At 32.6% G+C, this 20,076-nt stretch overlaps 1 long non-coding RNA gene across 1 annotated transcript; it reads right to left on the reverse strand.

Moving 5' to 3' along the window:
- Positions 1-6,636: 6,636 nt before the first annotated feature.
- Positions 6,637-19,796, reverse strand: LOC119075843. Its single transcript, XR_005087482.1, has 3 exons — positions 19,620-19,796; positions 15,808-15,813; positions 6,637-6,647 (listed from the first exon to the last, which is right to left on the reverse strand). It is a non-coding gene; the product is annotated as an uncharacterized LOC119075843 (long non-coding RNA).
- Positions 19,797-20,076: the final 280 nt, after the last annotated feature.

Below are 20,076 nucleotides of genomic sequence, written 5' to 3' on the forward strand. Positions count from 1 at the left end.
TGCCTTCAAATAAAATCCAAGCCTCTAGTACGAACACATTGGCATATAAAAAATAATTCTCGCTCGTAATCTTCTAATTTAAAATTTCAGTCGTAAACTACGAATATTTACAACGTGAGGAAGATAAATCGACACAGACATACACATACCGAAACCATTCCGCAGTAGGTTTAAACTTTATCACCCCATCGTCGAATCTAATCGACCAAGAGGTAATCCTAGTACTAAAAACGAAACAGTAAAACCTGAAAACATTCAGCGAAAGCTTATTTATATGCGATGCGTTTATTTTTTTCCTTTATGGATACCAATATTCCCGTGAACAAATTGGCACATACGTATTCGCTTTAAACCGGCATTGAGGTGTCTGGTTCGATATGCCTCGGTAATGGGGATGAAACATTTCGTTCCGTCATTTTATTAGCGCGAAAGACAATCGAGGAAAATAATTCAAAAACTTTTTCGTCTCTTCCAACACACCGAATCATTTGCATTTTATTTATTATCGTTTCATATCTACATACATCATCAACAACAACCATACTTCCCAGACGCGAGGATTTTCCAAAGCCAGAAATGTTTTTATTGTTTTGATGGATCACATTCAACACACCGCATCCCCATACGTATGGTACCACCGACGACGACAGCTATATTCTAAATAGCTCGTCTGTGATTACGAATGTCTATTTATACTTTGGGTGTTTCGTTGATTACCTCGAAATGCAAATGGGAATGAATGAGGTATAATTTGCAACGGTTCGGGAACATTTTGTTTAGACGCATCAGTCAAAACGACAACCGAAATTCAACGTTTTTTTAGTCGAATCGTAAAAGAAGGATTAAGTTGCTGGTGATGTGATAATGAGTGTTGAATGGTTTAACGTGGAAATTGAGTTAGCATGGGTAAATGAAGTTGGATGGAAATATGTTTGCTGATAACGAAAGAGAAATTAAGTTTTATAAATGGGATAATTATCTGGCGAAAATGTGTAAAGTTTTTGTTTAAACGTGAAAGCAGATTTGTTGTAGCGGAATTGGTTATAAAGTAACTGATGTAATTGTCGTTCAAAAGTGTTAAACCCACCCACAGGCTATGCCAGTCTTTATCATTAGAAGAGACGAAAGTTTAATGAAAAAAGAAGAGACTTGACCTCCTTGTCTTAGTAATTTTAATAAAAAAAACTACTTCTACTCTAGAGTAAATAAAGTCGCTCGGTTTGCATAGTCGATGTAAAATAATAATGCAAGTACCATGCACCTTCTGTTTGTTGATCGAAGTGATAAAGAAATTTTCAGTATATTTTTTGAGACATTGTGGTTCGAGATTTTTTTGATACTCAGTATTCAGTCCACCAAAATCACAGATATGATCTGATGTCTGTCTAAAGGGCTCCAAATTATCATTATTTTCTTGTTATAACTTTTGCAAAAAGAGAAAATTTTAATTGAAAAACATATATGAAAGGCAGCTGTAGGCTGCAATGCAATATAACGGATGAATAAAGATATCATTTGCAGATATGAGTCGAAGAAAATTAATTTAATGATATAGCGTAGCAGTACTTGGTCTTAGAAAATTGAATACAATTATTTCATTAAAACAAAGGAAATAATGAATGGGCAACGTGATGACATAATATAGCAATATGTTATAATAACACGATAAACATCATGATTTAATATTACAAACACTGCATTTTTTAAGCAGTAAGTAATATTATAGATCGACTGTGTATTAGACATGTTATCATGTTTACAATATCTCAAAATCAGTACTTATCTCAAACTCATACTTGTGTGTTACTGTTCGACTAGGCAGTTCCCTTAACCATTCACAGATGGCAAGCATATCACCATTTAACATCGAATATCTGACTATTTTCGTTGTGGTCAATTTCAGTAGATTGGCGCGATATCATTCACATAATTAGTTTGGACGTACATTCTTACTGTATCAGAACGATGCTTCTCCCTTTATTTTTACTGACTGATGATTGAAATAACAACTTACTGAACAACATTTTCCTAATTTGTATTCTTCTTCTTTTTAGATCTCGATAATAATAACTCGGCACCCGGTAAGTTTTTTTTACATTTTATCTTGGTGTCAACGATCTTCTACATCAATGGAAGCAGAAAAAAAATCTTTTACCAAAAAACATAATCACAGCCATGCATTAGATGTTACCGAAAGAACGTAATTATATCGACCATAATGAGAATCAATTATCAGATAGAATTGTTTATTATTCCGAGTAGATGTGTCTCGTGATGAGCGTGATTGTCTAAATTTTGTTTTGGTTTTTTGTTGTTGCATTACACAATTACTGAAAATATTGACATTTACGTGAAAAGATAGTAGCATTGCCACTCTTCGGATTACGAAGTACCCATATATTGTGATTGAGGAAAATTTACAAGTAGATGCCATGTTTCCATGTTGAGAAATTAGATGCATATGCTATATGCACCTTCAAAGCGCTGAAACCATATCACAACGAAACCCATCCATCGGGTATAGTCATCACAATAGTAAAAAAAAAACTAATTTCATTTATTTAGGAAAAAACGAGATATTCCTCATCTACCATCAAGACTCAAAATAAATAATGACAATGTAACACACGAGTATTCAGCCTCTTCAAACATACATGTGTGTATACATACGCGACTCTAACTCTACCACATTATACTTAATCTCAAGTTGTTTCAAAGCTCATTTAAAATTCAATCCGTAACGAATCTGTATAGCTACCGCGTTACCCTCACCGCGACTAATCGTAAAATATAACCGAAAAAAAATATTTGAAAAAAAGGTTTTTTAGAAACTACAACGTAAACTAAACGTCCGACGTATAACGTATGTATACACTCACTCAAAACAGTTCGCTTAAATTTTAATGCATTGAGAGGTATGAGTGTATTAACGACTGTGAATATAATATTCTAACAAACGAAACGAACATACATTTATCAGCCAGTAACAGTACGAATAAATTCAATTATAATTCAACTCAGTGCCACAAGAAACATATCAACTCAAATGAACAGAGAGTAATAAAAAATCAATCAGCCCTCCATCAAATTGCCTATTTAGCAAAGTTAAGGTTTATATACATATTCCGTATGTCTGCCTGCAATGCAACTATATTTAAATCCTCCTCTAAATGGTTTCTTAAAAAATATTAAATAAAATTGAAAAAGTAATAAGAGTGAGTCTCTTCTCTGAATACTTATTTCATTTCGTTGAATTTTCCATTTACCTTTTCGTACATTACGTCGACCGTTAGCATAAAAATACGAAAGAAAAAAAAAATATTAAAAAATAAATAAAGTTTACGATTGCTTCTGTAGCCATAAAAACTCTTGCAACGAACATAAAGGAACTGAATAAATTAAATTTGGTAAATCAAGAAGATGGTCATAATAAACACGCAATAAAAATTCACCGATGTCGAAGATCTCTTCGCCTTCCACCGATTTGACTCTGGGATGAATATGTTTGTACGTATTGTATATATTCCGTCGGTTGTTCCATTGTGTACAGGTTACACATGGAATAGTTGTTTCGAATCGTTGGCACTTGAACTTAAAACTGAAATTATGATTGATAATTGCAATTTATGCAATTGAACAACCTCAGAACATAATATTCCATTTAAAATAGAATAATTTTCTTAATGCACCATGCAAATAGGTTGTTGTAGTTGCATGTAATGGCATCAGGGGTATTGTAACTTTCCTTCGGAATTTGTTGAGTTATATTACAGTAGAGTGGTGCATTTACTATTACTCAGCTGCATTTTAGTGCCACGATGGTGCCTATGAGTCGGTCTGTAAAAGCATACAATTAAATAGAAAGTTGAAGAGCACCGACTGGGAAACATCTAAAACACATGTTTAGACCCTTTACGTACAGCAGAGGAAGAAGACTCATCTATTAGCGACAACGACAATAAAATAGACGAATAGACGAAAGCTAATAATTTCTTGACCTATAACTAGTATAACAGCAAATTGGGTATTGTGATAAAAAAAAAATCCCTGGCATATCTAAGCATATCACCAGTGTAATAACCGAATCCGCTACTTCTTGTGATTCACTAACATATTTGAAGAGATTGGTGCAAAATTTATTAATTTAATGCACACAATTTGCGGCTAAGATTAGTAAGAAAAAATCATACATCGTGGCTATACCTTACTATGGTAGTTGATCGTGTCAACTATTGATATCTCCTAAATTTATTATGCTAATGTATTCGACAACTGCAGACACTTTTCAGCGAAACAATATAATGATTCTAATAATAAATGCAAGAAAAAGACTAAATTAAATATAAAAGTGGATTCGTTAAACGCATTTTTTCGAAATGAGCAGCCAAGCATTAAATTTGCTTTACATTGTGACACCGGACTGGTAATATATTGTATGATTAATCATGTTTACATACGTTCAATTGCATTGATATCATGTAAACAGTGCATTTTACGGTGCGGTTCAAGGTAATTTTGTGCGGCTTATCTTGTGGACAATGATTTACAAAATTATATTTACAGAATATTGCAATTTAGTCGGTAAACAAATTTGATTTGATTTTATTGGATTTGAATTAGAGTGACTAATAATGCGGTTGTTTGATTGTTCAACGTATTTTATAAAAGCGAATAAAGTTGGGGCAATCGCTTAAGTTTGATGACGATAGTGTGAGGTAATGTTAATGACATTATCGCGATAAATATTATTAGTAAACTTAAACACAGTTGTTGTACAGTTTACCGATACTTTGTGAAGCGATTTTTAGTAGTAAAACTATCTTCGTCCCGAGCTATCTTTAGTCAGATCAATTTCAATCAATCTCAACGTAGCCAACGAAAATAGTTACATTAATTCGATGTTATGTAAACTATGCCTAATTTTGTGAAATTCAAATTTATAACTTCCTCGATTTAACTACCCTCAATACCAATTAAACCCTTCATTTTATACGCTTTATGTATATACATGTGTGAACATAATTTTTTTCACCGAATTCATCAAACGATAAGCGTTTCTATATTCAGTTACGTTTTGACTACCCTTGGTTGACCACATCTAATTTTATATCAACCGAATTCTTTCTTTTCAATTTTAATTTTTTAATCAAATTTGTTCTCACCTTATTTGATTAGTTCTACTTCGCATAGAGTGCCTGCAAACAAACCATAATTTAATTTCTTATCATATCAATCATACTCAATTAATCAATTTTGTGCTTCACATTGGCCCCTTCTTCTAATGAATGAGTTTCCTGATTTCATTAAATTTCGTTTTTTTTGGTTGATATTATCCCTTACTTCCGCAAATCTATTTACCAATATATCATTGTCTGTACGCTGCCGAAACCATTTATTTATCAACGATATAAATGGACTCCTATAATGCCATCGAAACAAAACATTTTGACCAGATAATGGAAAACCATAACATTACTTTTTATTGTTTCCGTCGCCTAATTAGGTGAAAACAAAGCCGCATCCGAATATAATGCATAAATAAGAGTGAACTTCACTCAGTGAAGTAACTTTGAAATTAGAACTTTCGTTTCAGTATTTTAAGGGTAAAATTGTGTGACTGTCAAAAGTACACATGCCACAATCATTAAAACTTAAATTATAATATCTACAGTCGTAGAAATTTTAAATTCGTGTTGTACTATGAGAATTCAACTCTATTTGTTCCCAGTGCGTTGTCATTTTAAATGTTTGAAGAATAGTCTGTGAGCAGATTCATTTACGACATTTTTTATTTTAAAATTACATTAATAGTAGATTACAGCAGAGCCTATGTAAATGTGTAATACATGTGTGCGATGTTTGTGGCGTGTGAGCCGAAGGCGAACCGCCTAATTTCGCACACATGTATTACTCATTCACATAGGCTCTTCTGTACTGTTCTTTAATGTGTAGGCATCCTGTGCGTTGTATTTACATTGTCTAAGATGAAAACTACGAAACAATTTTGCATAGAAGCAGCATTTCGGAACCTTTCCACTTCTAAACATTTTGCACTAAAATTTCATTTTCATTTAGTAGGCATCGGTCGTGCCTGCCATTTCGGCGATACTTATTTGACTTCTTTATTGTTGTCATTCTCAGTTTCAGTGAAATTTTTTTGATTTTGTTGTTTCAAATTGTAAATTCAGTGGTGATTTTAGTGTTTTCTTAATTGTATCGATGGCACGTGTACCAAAAAATAGTTTTGCCTGTGTAAATTCCAATTTATATCGTGGTTTGTGAGAAGTGAAAACATAAACAAAATGATCGAAAAATTTCCGACCAGAGCATGTAAATGATCGCGTATAGCATGTAAATCATCGAAAAACCTAACATGTAAATTTCATTTACATTCTCATCGCAGACAATGTAAATACAACGTACAGGATGCCTACACATTAAATGACAATTAATCATATTCCGTTAATTGTGTATTTATATAAAATTAATCTCCTCCAACCCAGAATGGTATGGGACTGTGCCCAAAATCGATGCAACATTTCCTCTTTGTATTGCGATTCCAGGTCTTTGGATCAGGTAACTTCTTGATTTCTTCTCTCCGGTGGTGTCGATTAAAATCTTGCCAATTTTATTTACTAAATTTCGACCTTCTTCTGACCAGCTTCCCAAAGTTTCAACGGCAATGGGAACGAAATGAAAATATTCATTTAACGGTTCATATACAATTGTTAAAAGTTTCCTATGTGCAGAATGAGCACCAGCTGAATATCACCAGCTGGATGTACTAACACACACTTATTGTATGATAAACAATCAAAACACATTCTTAACAATGTATTTACTTCATTCATACGTGTTATGTGCGCGCATAGATGACTTTAACGTAGAAATGCACTGTGTATATGTTGTCTTTGAATTGTTTACAATACAAAGTGTTGTTGTTTGTACGCCAGCTGGTGATATTCATCTGGTGCTCATTCTGCACATAGGAAACTTTTAGCAATTGTAATGTTTTCTTATAATTTTCGCGAATCCTAGCTGCTTCACCAGCTTTTTTACTAGTTGCCTTTACATAAGCTTTGGCCAAAGTGTTCGCGCACGTAAAATCCCAGACCAAAGGCTTACCTTTATGCCAAGGTATCAAAGTTAGCCCGTCCGGTTGTTTGCTGTCAGATCGGTTGCTTCCTACCGGTTCGCGAGTAGCCGGAACACCGCCAATATCACGAGGGATGGCTTCATCAAGTCGTTAAACATTTCATGTCTAGCTCTTCGACCCGCGCTCGATTTACAACAAAGACCGTGGTAGCCAAATTTATCAGCCTCAGAACCACATCGACAAGTATGGGCTTGAATTTCATGAATACCCAGACGAAGTGAAAGTGATCTGCGAAAGCTCTGATTATCCATCAAAGTACCCAGTGACGTACAAGGGAATGCATTCAACGAGAATTGAACTATTTACTGATTTATTAGCAATTCTTGACCTAGCGAATACATCAGAAAATCGTTTTATTATGTACCTTGACAGAGGCAATTTCAAATAACCCTACCACCCAGTATAAATAGTTAACTCAATATATATATACGATATTGCTTGCTCGCAGTTCAAATTAATTTAATAATTTTTTATAAGTGATCCATGTGAAGGTGAACTATATGATTTCTAACAACTTAATTCAATTGTTTTTCTGTTATATCTAAGAAAATCCTTCAGTTTTAGTGCACATTCTATTATTATAACATCTGTATCTAATAAACAAACACATCAATTCGACGCAAAAGTAATAAAAACAAAAAAAAACAACAACTTGCAGACCGAGTTGCATATTATATGCAATGATCCTATGTGCTAGTCCAATATGATTTATTCAATATTTTCTGTATATTATTTTAATATAAATTATTGCCTGTTTTGTTGCAACATATTTTAACACTCCGCCTGTAATACTTGACTTTATTTAGCCTTGAAACAGAAACGACACCAATCTTTCAAAGATTAAGTAGAATCACACGATTCCTAACCAAACACGTCTTTTATATATTGCGTTTCAATATCAATTCGAGCCAATCATATGTACGAATCGTATATGCCAACTGAAGCTATCAAATGGTAAAAAAACTGAATAGAAAATATGGTATTTATAGGAGCTTGGTCGGACGGCACAACGAGAAAAAAAAAACAACAATTAACCGCGTCAATCTAAATATGCGCATTGAAGACAAACAAGTATAACTCAATTTATAACTTAAAATCGGCCATGTAAATAGTCTTAAACTTACGTTAAAATAATTTCCATACTTCTTTCTATGCATAATGTTTTTTTGGAAGGAATTCTTCTTTCATTTGTTATGGTAAACAAAGATAAGTTTAATACATCAAATCCTCTAGTTAACCTGTTACAGACGGCAAGCATATGACCAGCATATGACCAGCATTATTATAGGGTCTATTACTTCCATCGATAAAAGTATCTTTAATCGGTTGATTTAAAATCTTGTACTTCAATTTCTTTGAACATGGATTTTTCTATATAAAGTACCATATTACCCATAGCTTGTCATTATTTTTGTCGTCGTAAATCGATAACAGATGAATTATAGCCGTATGTGACAGGTCGCTTAGAAATACGAGGTTCTACCAAACATTAACCAATGCTTCAAGCAGAAGAATGAACAGTTCCAGTGATTTAATGATTACAGTGCGACATATTCGTTCTTTACAAAAAAAAGTTATCGTGATACGAACGATAATACGATTGTGCAGCCACAACAATTTAGATATAATCTATATGATCTGGCGTTCATGCGAGTCTTCAAATGCTGTGCATTGAAAATTCATATAGAAAATCAACAAACAATTACTTCTATCAATTCAAGTATGCTATATGGTGATGTCTATTAGAAATGACATGCTTCAACTTTTTGTTTAGAAATTATTATTCAATTTATTATTTAACATTCATGGCATTATTTTATAAATCTTAATTGCAGCAAGTATATTATGTGTATGAGCTTTGAAAATGGGTTAAAAGTCTCGTAGATATGTAGTTAGATGTGTTGTTATGCATGATTTATTTCGTCTGATTTAATTCGTCTGAACCTAAGTGTCGGATAAAATTATTTGAAATAAGAATGCATCTGTGGCTGATGGTTTTATAAACAAATTAAAATTATTGAATTTTCCTATAATTTGGTGTTGCGTTTCATCGAGGCTACAAATGGTCAAATCTTCCATGCATAACTCTTTTAGTTTAGAATATCACCCAGTGGTTGATGCAAAATACTTTACTTGCTCGAGCATACATATGGTTATTATGAGAAGAATACTAGCCAGATCTAATGGCTTATTTTTGCCGATGATAAGAGAAAGAAAGTCGATCAAAAAATGAACTTCGAATTAAAACACGAAACAGACAGTCCTCTTACTTCTAATGCTGCTAAATCTGCACACACACAAATATTTCCAATATAACGGACCTCCAACACTATATTGAGAACAGGATAATAAGCAACGGATTTTGTAACTGCAAATTAATTCTTCTTGCTAGCGTATCCATCAACATGATATTTACTATGACTAATTTTCTCTGGACATAGACAACCAACATTGTCAGCATAACTTTTTACAATGAATATAATTTGTGTTCAACATAAAATGCTGTAAAACCGCTGAACAAATTTCCTTTTCAACTGAATATTCGCTATTCTTCAGGCCACTATCTATACACTACACAGGTAATTCATTTGCAATTTCAACGACGCGGCTAAAATGTTGCTAAATGCATTGCAGGCCATTGTGTGGTTAAACAGTTCTCTTGCTTACATTTATCTAAGCGTAGATGATTTTTTTACTATGCAACTACAATAATAGCAAGCGTGTTTTTATGCAGACTTTAATGTACACCTTACCAGTGCTCCTCACTTCGCGGCACCCAACTTCTTGTAATATTCGAGAAAGAAATAAAAAAAAAATCGAAAAACTCTAGAAACCTGTTATACTGCACACGTGCGAGTTGTGTACGTACATACAGTCATGGTTAAAAGTTCATGAATTTAATAATAGTTTATTATGCATTTTGTTTATTAAGAAACAGCACACTCTTCATGCTCTTCAAGAAAAGGCATACAAAAATTACATTTGTAAGCAACACAATATTCAAGTGAGTTGAATATGAAACTGGTAATGCGCGCATTAACCACGCGCTGGAAGTTTACTTAAATCAAAGAAAGGAGAAAACTGAATATCATCATTCAAAAGATGTTTAATCTTAGAACGAAAAATTATTTAATATTGAAATTAGAATCAACAAATTTTTGAATAGTTTTTTTAATGGTTCAGATACGCTTCTTTATTTACCTTAATTTACTATACAATTACTTATACAATATACTGTAATCGTCTATTAAAGACACATATGCATAATGAAATAAGCAGAGCAATACTCTGAAGTTTACAGGGCATTTAAAAATATGTCTCTGAGACTATAAATAGTATTAAATTGCCCCACGTCAAGATTTGGGTCATTGAAACGTTATACACACAGTGAAGAAATCGTGCTCATTTCAGATTGCATTTATATAAAATGAATTCCACTGATTTTAATACACTTCTATAAATTTAATCACTTTAGCCAGTGTTAAATCGTACTAGTTGTTGATTTATGTTTGTGACACGATTTCTCTCCAGTGCATTTATTGCAATTAGTCAACGGATAATGTGTTTATGCTTTGCATTTTGTTTGATTACGTTCCATTTTACTAATATTATAGGATAACGTTTCAAGTCTTTTTTTCTGGCACGTAAATTAGTTGGGTGCCCAAATCAAGTTGGCTAATTGCCACTTAAATTTCTAAAATTACAATACCACCCGCTAAGATGTCTTCAGGTTTTATAATTGTATTAAAGTTTGAACGTTTTGTAACAGGTTCTGGAACAGTATTAGTTATACAACGTCTTCAATGTCCAATCAATGCTTTAACTTGAAATTTGAATTTATTTCTTGACCTTTAACATTTACTAGATTCATTCACCCAAAATGTTCATTTCAAGTTTATACTCTCTCCAATGTCAGTATGGTATCAGATCATTACTTTTTGTGGCGTTGGTTATAACTACAAATTTTATTATGCTAATCAGAACTGCATGCAGTGTGAATACGACGACATTAAAAATAAATTTATAGAAGACCTGCGACATGTATAAAGATCGATCGAAAATAAATCTTTTTTCTGTTTTGTTTTTCTTTATCACAACAATGAAATGAGAAAAAATCAATCCCAAAAATATAAACAGGAAATGGTACCAAACGAAAAGAGAACCCTAAATACAAAAAAAAAGAAAATTGCATATAAACCGAACTTCACCTGAGCGGATGCACTAATTCATTGATAGTATTCAATACATTGTCTCCAGTTCTATTAACACAATCAGTCACACAGCCAAAAATTATACTCTTTATGCATTGTATATGAGGTAAATACAATGACCATATCACGATACGAGGGCAGACACGTTACGACAGGTTCCATCAAGACCTTCAGTCTAAGATGAACCTTTTTAATTTTTCCATATATTTTTTGTCTGCTTACTTTTGGTTTTATTTTTTCTTCATCTTTTTATTTTTAAACAAGAGAAACGATATATCCAGAGACATACATAATTTCTTATAAATAAATGATAATTCAATACGTAAAATCTTAAAGGCTCTCGTTTTTGTATGTTGCGTGTTATTTGTCTTTTTCTACTTTAACATGTCTTTCTTAAAAAAATCGTTTAAGGTTTTTTTTTAAATAATAACAGTAGACCCTCGTTTCAACCATAACCAATATACAAAGCATATATATATAAAACAAAAGCTGTAAAGGAAAAAATTATTTTTAAGTTCCTTTTTTCGATAATCTGTATAGTTTAAGATGGGTTCCTTAAGTCTGATTGGGATTTTATTTTAACGTGCCCATCAAGAGTAATGACTCTTTTGATTTATGGGAATGGTCTGAGTCTATTATCAGGGGAGAAACCAAACTTTAGAAATGATTCTACTTATGCAGTTTTTGTTATTTCTTTTGCAAAAATTCAATTTTTAGCATTTTTATGACACTAACCATTTCATTTACAGTGTGTTCGTCCTTAAAAAACACAATTCTCGATTTATGAGAGTTTTAATAGTCATCGATGTTCCCAGTCAATTTAGTGCTTTCCAGTCTACAATATATCGGCGTGAAATTTGAATCCGCTAAGAGATTTTTGAATTTCGTGTCGAAATATTATAACCTGGAAACATTTTATTGACTGGGAGCATTGGTGAGTTTTGAAACTCTGATAAATCTCAAATATGTTCCGACTTAAAGAAACACTGTAATGTCTAATAGTTAATAGTTTTATAGTTAAAAAGACTGGAAGACTCTACCGCAAAAAGAGGTAATTCCTTTACCAACCATATCGATTGAATTTGTTTTTTTATGCATTTTAGGATTTGATAGCCTTTTAACACTGTTTTACAATTATTATATTCTCACATTTATTTCGCAATTTTAATGTATAGAATAGATAATTTATTTTAAATAAAAGCTTTGGGCGAAGAGTGTTTGCAAGGTCAATTTCTAACTGCTGAAAACACAAAGGGAATTTTTACACAGGAATAAACCTTTTAGAAACGACAGACTCATGTATAACCTTAAACCAGCTTGTTTAATGACGAGTCGACAGCTACGTATATTTAGGACATAAACTGAAGTTAGGTCTGGACAACCAAACTGCAGAAATAAGACGTAGGATTGGTCTTGCATGGACAGCGTTCGGAAAACTCAGACTAATTTTCAAAAGCAAAATGAATAATAGTCTGAAACGCAAAGTTTTCGACACTTGTGTTCTTCCAGTGCTCACTTATGGAGCGGAAACGTTAACTCTAACGAAAGCATCCGAAGATAAATTGAGAGTGAGACACAAAGAGCCATGGAACGGAGTATGCTTGGAATAACACTCAGAGACAGAATGACGAATCAATGGATTCGACAACAAACCAGGGTCGTTGATGTCATGGAAAGAATAGCATCTCTGAAATAGAGCTGGACGGGACATATTGCAAGAAGGACAGACGAACGTTGGACCAAAAAGATCATGAACTGGCGACCATATAAAAGACGAGCTATAGGTAGACCACCAGAGAGATGGACAAACGGAATTAAGAATATTGCTGGTACAAACTGGCAGCAAATGGCAATGGATCGTACGAAATGGAAAGAAGTTGGAGAGGCACACATCCAGCAGTGGATAGAAACAGGCTGAAAAAGAAGAAGAAGAAGAGCTTGTTTAAACTTAGCATCTAATGTTTGCAGTTCTATTACTTCATTCCTATTATCATTATTTTTGTTGCATAATTCCGCATTAATGAGTGCTCTTTTCTCTGTTTTTGCTATCGATAACAGGTGAGAAGTCGCTTCTAAAAGTTCAATAACTAATTACCTCTCCCGTTCTAACCTTTTCATGACCATCGACCACCTATTATAACATACAGAAAGCAATTGTTCTCAACATTCATTGTTTTCAAGCTAAATGAATTTTTGTTTTTCAAAATTTTATCTCTTCATCGACAATGTGTTTACTCAACAAACAGTATTGTTTTTACAAAGAAAACAAAAACAAGAAACTAATGCACATGCAGAACTTCCATCTATACACACAAACTAATTCAAAGTGCAAACAATAGTTAATCGAAATTAAACAAAGAAATCGAACAAAAAAGTATATCTCCGCTTTAACTAACAGAAATACCAGCAAGGAATAAAATTGAGTTCCTATCTTCCTATCGCACAATATAGTTCCATATATGGGATACAATGTCAATCGGATTGATGTAAATACCGATCAATGGTATTGATGAGCTACAAAAGAGGTCGGTTCATTTATTTGTTGTCGACTTTACTTGTGGTCCCTTTGTTAACCCTTTGACTCTCTCATTTTGGGTATGGGTACCAACGCTTTAACGATTTCTACACTCCACCACATACACTAAATCTGATGCTCATTTTTTCGAAGTTAAATAATATTAAGATAAGATCTAATATTCAAATAAAATTATTGAACAGAAAAAGAAAATAAAAGACAAATAAACAAATCTAACCGTATATATACTCATTTTTTATTATTGGTTCCTTTCCAACAAAATGTGTATAATAATACGTTGCGTTGTTACTTATATTGCCTTTCTGATTTTAGCGTTCTGTGTAAATAAAAAACAGACTCCCAAAATACGATAGGATAGTCGTGTTGTATAATATGACTCATAATAGTTTTAAAGCATGCAGGTCAAAAATTGATTGTTGAAAAGTAAATAAAGAATTTTTAAAGAAAAATAAACAAACCTCATCCGAACAAACAAGAAAGAAGAAACATAAAAAATGTGCAAAAAAAATAGTTTTTTATTGCCCTTTTCTCGACTCCTTTTTTTTCTCGAACAGAATTACAAACTGCGTAGTTGAGTTTGAACAGGGTAGAACTGCATTGTAAAAGGCAGACTTAAATATATATAATGTTCTGTACATTGCACATATGTACACTAATTTATGTGTTTGTCAATATATATACAAAATCTAACACATATTCGTAATAATAATAATATACACAGGCAGGCACCTGCAACTGTTCAGATTTTCAAAAAGGCATAGGCCGTGAGACACTATTGAATTGTAAATTCTAAAGACGTTTTATTCTTCTTTAGATTCAGATATCACATGTATGTACATTTGAAAGAAAAAATAATCTCAACACTGTTGAATCAACAGGTGTTTTGGCAAAATATTTTAAAAGGAGGGGATGCTTTGCAGGTAGATGATATACCAAAATCAATGAAAATTGAATTTTATTATATTGAATTTGAATGCGTCGATGTGTATACAAGTTGTGTAATACAACACATGACCTGTCCAACAAATTTTTGTCATTTTTTATCTTGTCACTTTCTTTGCTCAATTTTAAAACTTTTGTTGCTGGAAGAAATTCTTTTTTGTTTAACTCAAGATGTTTAACCTGATCTTCTCAATAAAAATACCTGTCGATCGTCAAATCACGTTTCAAAGATTTTTTATGGCGAATTTCAATTTGACGCAATATCTGCAAGACTCGGAACTACATTATATTAATTGAAAGAAATTTATGTTCGTTCAACACCGTTTATCACTTTATGGCGTAGGCAAAATCCTTGATTACTTAACCAGCAGTTATATAAATTCCAATAAAACAATTAGATTTCATTTGCCTGAAAAAGTGATTTATGTTGTAATTATTAACGTTTTGTGTTGTTAATTAAAGATTTAAACATCTCAATGGTTCCCATATAATGCATATCCATCCATAGAGTCACGATCCACTTTTACATGTTATTTACACCAATTCACACATCATAAATTCTGAGCACAACAATTACTGCCAAAAAACAGAATACATTTAATGTGTGTACTGTATGTATCCGTAGTCATATGTAAATTTTTGTTAGAAGCCAAATATAATAAATAAAATTTTCTATTTGAAATATTTCACACAAATTTTATCTCATTTCATTAGTTTTTGCGCTTAAAATGCATGTATATGGTTAATGCCGCCCTCGAAAACAATAATTTCTAATAAGCGGATGGTATACATTACCATTTTAGAGATATGAATAAATTTGGTTGACTAAGAAATTATATGCTTTTCAATAAATAAACGTATCACCGAAGAAGAAACCAAACAAATGAAAGTATGTACAATATGTAAATGATGAAATTAGACAACAATATAATCAGTAAATCTATTACTTCCCATGATTAAACTATTTTCTTGAAGAAAAATCTTGTACCTCATTCGTGAAGCGAGTAATTTTCTTTGTCAATAACAGATGCCTAGCCGATTCTAATGTGTTATTGCTGCTATTCTACAACTTTCTTCAGAAACACCGAAATGATCAACCAAACATCAGTATTTATATTTACATACGAAGCTATCTTTTACTGTGCGGCCGTTCGATTAAGAACGAAGTACAATTGAAGTTTTATTTAATCTGCCTGATCACGTAGATTCGAATATCCATTAAATTAATTTGATTAACTTGTCATTCAATTGAATTAAGTTCGTCGGTTACATGTACTAACAAAATACATCGTTGAACCACTCCTTTTGGTACTCAACCCAGCATTTAAATCGAAACATCGTATGTTTTAATTTGGGTAAAATATAAATGCGCGCACAATCGATGAAAAAATTACAGATCTTTGAGTGCATTAGTTCCGCTCCTTATAAAAAAACCACACGAAGGAAGAATGAAAAAAAAAACGTAAAATTGGTCTACCATGAAAATGTTGTTTTCTCACACTCACCCTAAATTGTTTGCAATAGCGTAAATAAGAATATCTGATGCATGGCTCGTTTTTATGTTCTTTTTATAATTCTAATTTTGATTACCTTTATGTGAACATGGTATCACTCACGCGGTAATTTTATAGTGCGTTAAGATTGTGAGCATAACATAAAATCAAGATAGAAGAAAATTATGTGAAAAACATTTTGTTAATACAATCGATTCCACAAGCTAGCCACACTTTACAAATTAGATAGGCGGTCAAGCGGTTCCGTTTGGATTTTGACGAGTGGTTAAATTCTATTAACGATTGTTTGTTTGTGTGGCACGTAGAATCATAGCAAGGGAATTTTCATTGTGCCGTGATAATTAATTGGTTAAAGAGCGTGAAAGTATTATTACCTGAACTTGTACGGTAACTGACTCAGATAAATGTATTATTTAAATGCAAAGTGAATGTAGAACAGTTTAGTCACCTGAATTCTTATTCTATGAATATTGCGTGGTTTAAAAAAAGTTTTATTTAAAAATGTTCTTTGTGTTTAAAAATAGCGGTGGCAATTTCTTCGGCTACTGCAGACAAGTAAGGCCATTAACGTGGCACCGTTACTCATTTTTGAGAATTAGGAATAATTTTAACGGACATCCTTAATCTCAAATAAAGTGCAAAGTTTTAACTCCACTTTATCAAAACTGTAATGCAATATATATACAGCAAGTGTAATATAACGTGTCAGAAATTCTCGACTGCGGACACACAAACTCACCGGGCCCAGAGGTGGAGATGCGGACACACAAACTAAATATTATAATATTGAGAGTATATAATACTGCAGTACTGCAACATATAGGAGTATATACTACTATATCATTGCAATAGTATTATATCTATTATCAGCAGATCTCGAGCAGCGGACACACAAACTATTTTAACATTTTGTTGGTATATCTTCAGCCAATATTTTACACTTTAGTATCCAAAACAATACTCTTATCCACCCAGATGTCTTTTGTATACATGTGGTAAATTTAGTTTCTTCGGATACAGAACCTATCAAACACACAGGCGCAATTGGTCAACATACAAATCCGTTACAAACAGGCAAAAACTAATTCACAAACAACAATAATTATCCAAGACGAAAGATGTCGTATTACTTTACTAGGAAACCAAAAAGATTTTAATTATAGAGTGCATTCACCATAGATTGTTTACATGCGTGTAGCTTACATTTGTACATGGTATGGTATAGATGTACGTACATATTTAACTGCACGGCTGCATCATTTGTTCTGCGTTCAATTTTTAAAAAACATTGCATTTAACGTCACAAAGTGCAATCAACGACTCGGCTGTATTTTTTCCTGGGTGCGGTAATAACATGGCAATTATCTGTTTTAAAAGTGAACTGTGCATTTAAAAAAAATCAAAGAGGAAAAAGGGTTCTTCATAACAGACATTTTATCATAAAAAATAATCCATCGCAAGTCAAAGTTTTTCTGTTTTCTTTTTGCATTTTCTCTTCCACTAATTGTATGTAAATCAGGTTATAATGACATGCAAGGTTTCGTCTCTTTTTGCCACTTTGACGATCTCGAATAATTCGCAGGATGGCGCTGGAAAATAATAGACCTTACAAAAACCAACAGTATGGATCTTATATGTAAGAACTCAGATGTGGGGAGTCTGCTAATGAAGATTTGTTGGATTGTTCTGAATTCTCATCTCTGGAAGACATCTTAACAAATATTATATTTACAACCCAACACGAAATTGTTATTAAATTATCGTTCAAGTAATAACAGCCAATCACTTATCACCGACAGCAATCATTTACGCAATTTAGTATACGCAGCACATTTATCGATTTTCGTTGTAATCGTTTTCGTTTCATTTTTTCTTCAACTTAAAAATGAATAAAAAAAAATCGTGTAAATAAGCACAACAATAATTCATCATTAAATGACATGTTATCTAAAATTTTATTTATTTTTCTTTTCTTTTCGTTCTTCTTCTTTGTGTTCTCTAAAACATTATTACGATATATGATGTTCCCTTTAATATTTATTCGTTTTTTTTCTCTCGATTTTTAGTTTCAATTTTATATTTGAAAAAAAAGAGTTTAATCTGACATGATTTTGTACGAACGTTTCAAACGATGTTCTTGCAACAGAAAACTAAAATAAATCAGTTTTCATTGGCTCAAACTAGTCTTGCAATATAAGATTTTTTTTTGTTAAAGCGCAAATCGTTATGACACAATTTTTCTGTTTATCAATAAAACATAAATATGTTGTACCAATTCACCCTTAAAACGATAAACCAAAAATAAATATCCAAAATAGTTACGCCCCATCAAGATTCATAAACAAATAGAACGCACCATCAACATTACATCTATCGAAAAGCTCTGCATCAACAACATAAAAAACATCAACAAAATATTATCAAGCAAGCACACGTGCATCGCTACCACTCTTAGCATTAGAAGACGATCAACAAAAAAACCATATGTAGAAAAAAAGAAGAAGAAAAAACTAACCAAAACGAGCATGGAGAATACGACACCATACCATATACTATATACAATATGTATTACACATTACAGTAAAAATGATAAAAGATTTAACTCGTTGGTTGTGTTGATCGTGCCCAGAAAATATCAAGTTCATAATGCAGACCAACGATACTCATATATCGGGTCATATATTTATGTTGTGTTGTGGAAAAGAGTATGAATTGTGTGTATAATGGGTAAGTTCAATACATAAGTGTACATTTGAAATGTGTGCTAGTACTACGGTAAGCATAAATTTTATATATAGAATGTATAGAACGTGGATACATCGACGAACTCCTTATATTAGTTGATCTCACTCTTATATGCAGTAAATAATGAATAACCACATGAAAAACCTCAAAAAAGTGATAAAATTTCGTCGATTTGGGGTGGACTTCCACTAAAGTCTCTCCAACCCTCTGCAGTGAAACTTATCCAAGGATGTTTTTCCATAGCATGGAACTACTGAGGCCAGGCTATCTTGCCATACATATAATGTTATGGACTTGTGTCACTGCAGGCGGTCAGGGACTCGGGAAAATCACCTATTTTTTCACCTAAAATCATTGATATCACCAACAGGTCAACATGGACCTGGTGGTGTGTATACTCAAAATGTGCGTCTCTTCAAGGCCTTCAAGGCCTTCAAGGCTAGCTAAAAAAAATTCTCAAAATTGTTTCCTTCGATTGATCGCAAGAAAATTATTTTGGGGCTCTTTTGGCAGACCCTTTCATCATGATCTCGATCGTCTGCAACAAATTAAATTTCACCAAACGTAGTACTACGTTTTACTCGCAATAGTTCAACGAATCGAATGAGATATAGCTCAATAATATCCGTGACACCTTGTCCCAAAATATCTGATTTTGTTCGATGTTTTGGCGTTATCACTCTTAACCGTTAATTTACGTACAAGTTTTCATTATTAAATCATTAAATTCATAGTCTCAAAAGGAGATTAAAGTGAAAATCAAAGAAAAGAAAAAAATTAAAGAGAAAAAGATCTTACATCAATTGATCAATTAGGGTTCCCATTTTTGAATTTTGAAAAAGAGGACATTTCGGCGTTAAGAAAGAGGACAAAAAGAGGACGCTTTCACATTCAAAAAGGAGGACGAAAAGTGAATCTCTGACGCGGAATTATAACGACTGTACATGCACTTTGTGTAACTATTGCGTAACT

This window comes from Bradysia coprophila, unplaced genomic scaffold (assembly GCF_014529535.1).
Source record: "Bradysia coprophila strain Holo2 unplaced genomic scaffold, BU_Bcop_v1 contig_232, whole genome shotgun sequence".
NCBI lineage: Eukaryota > Metazoa > Arthropoda > Insecta > Diptera > Sciaridae > Bradysia > Bradysia coprophila.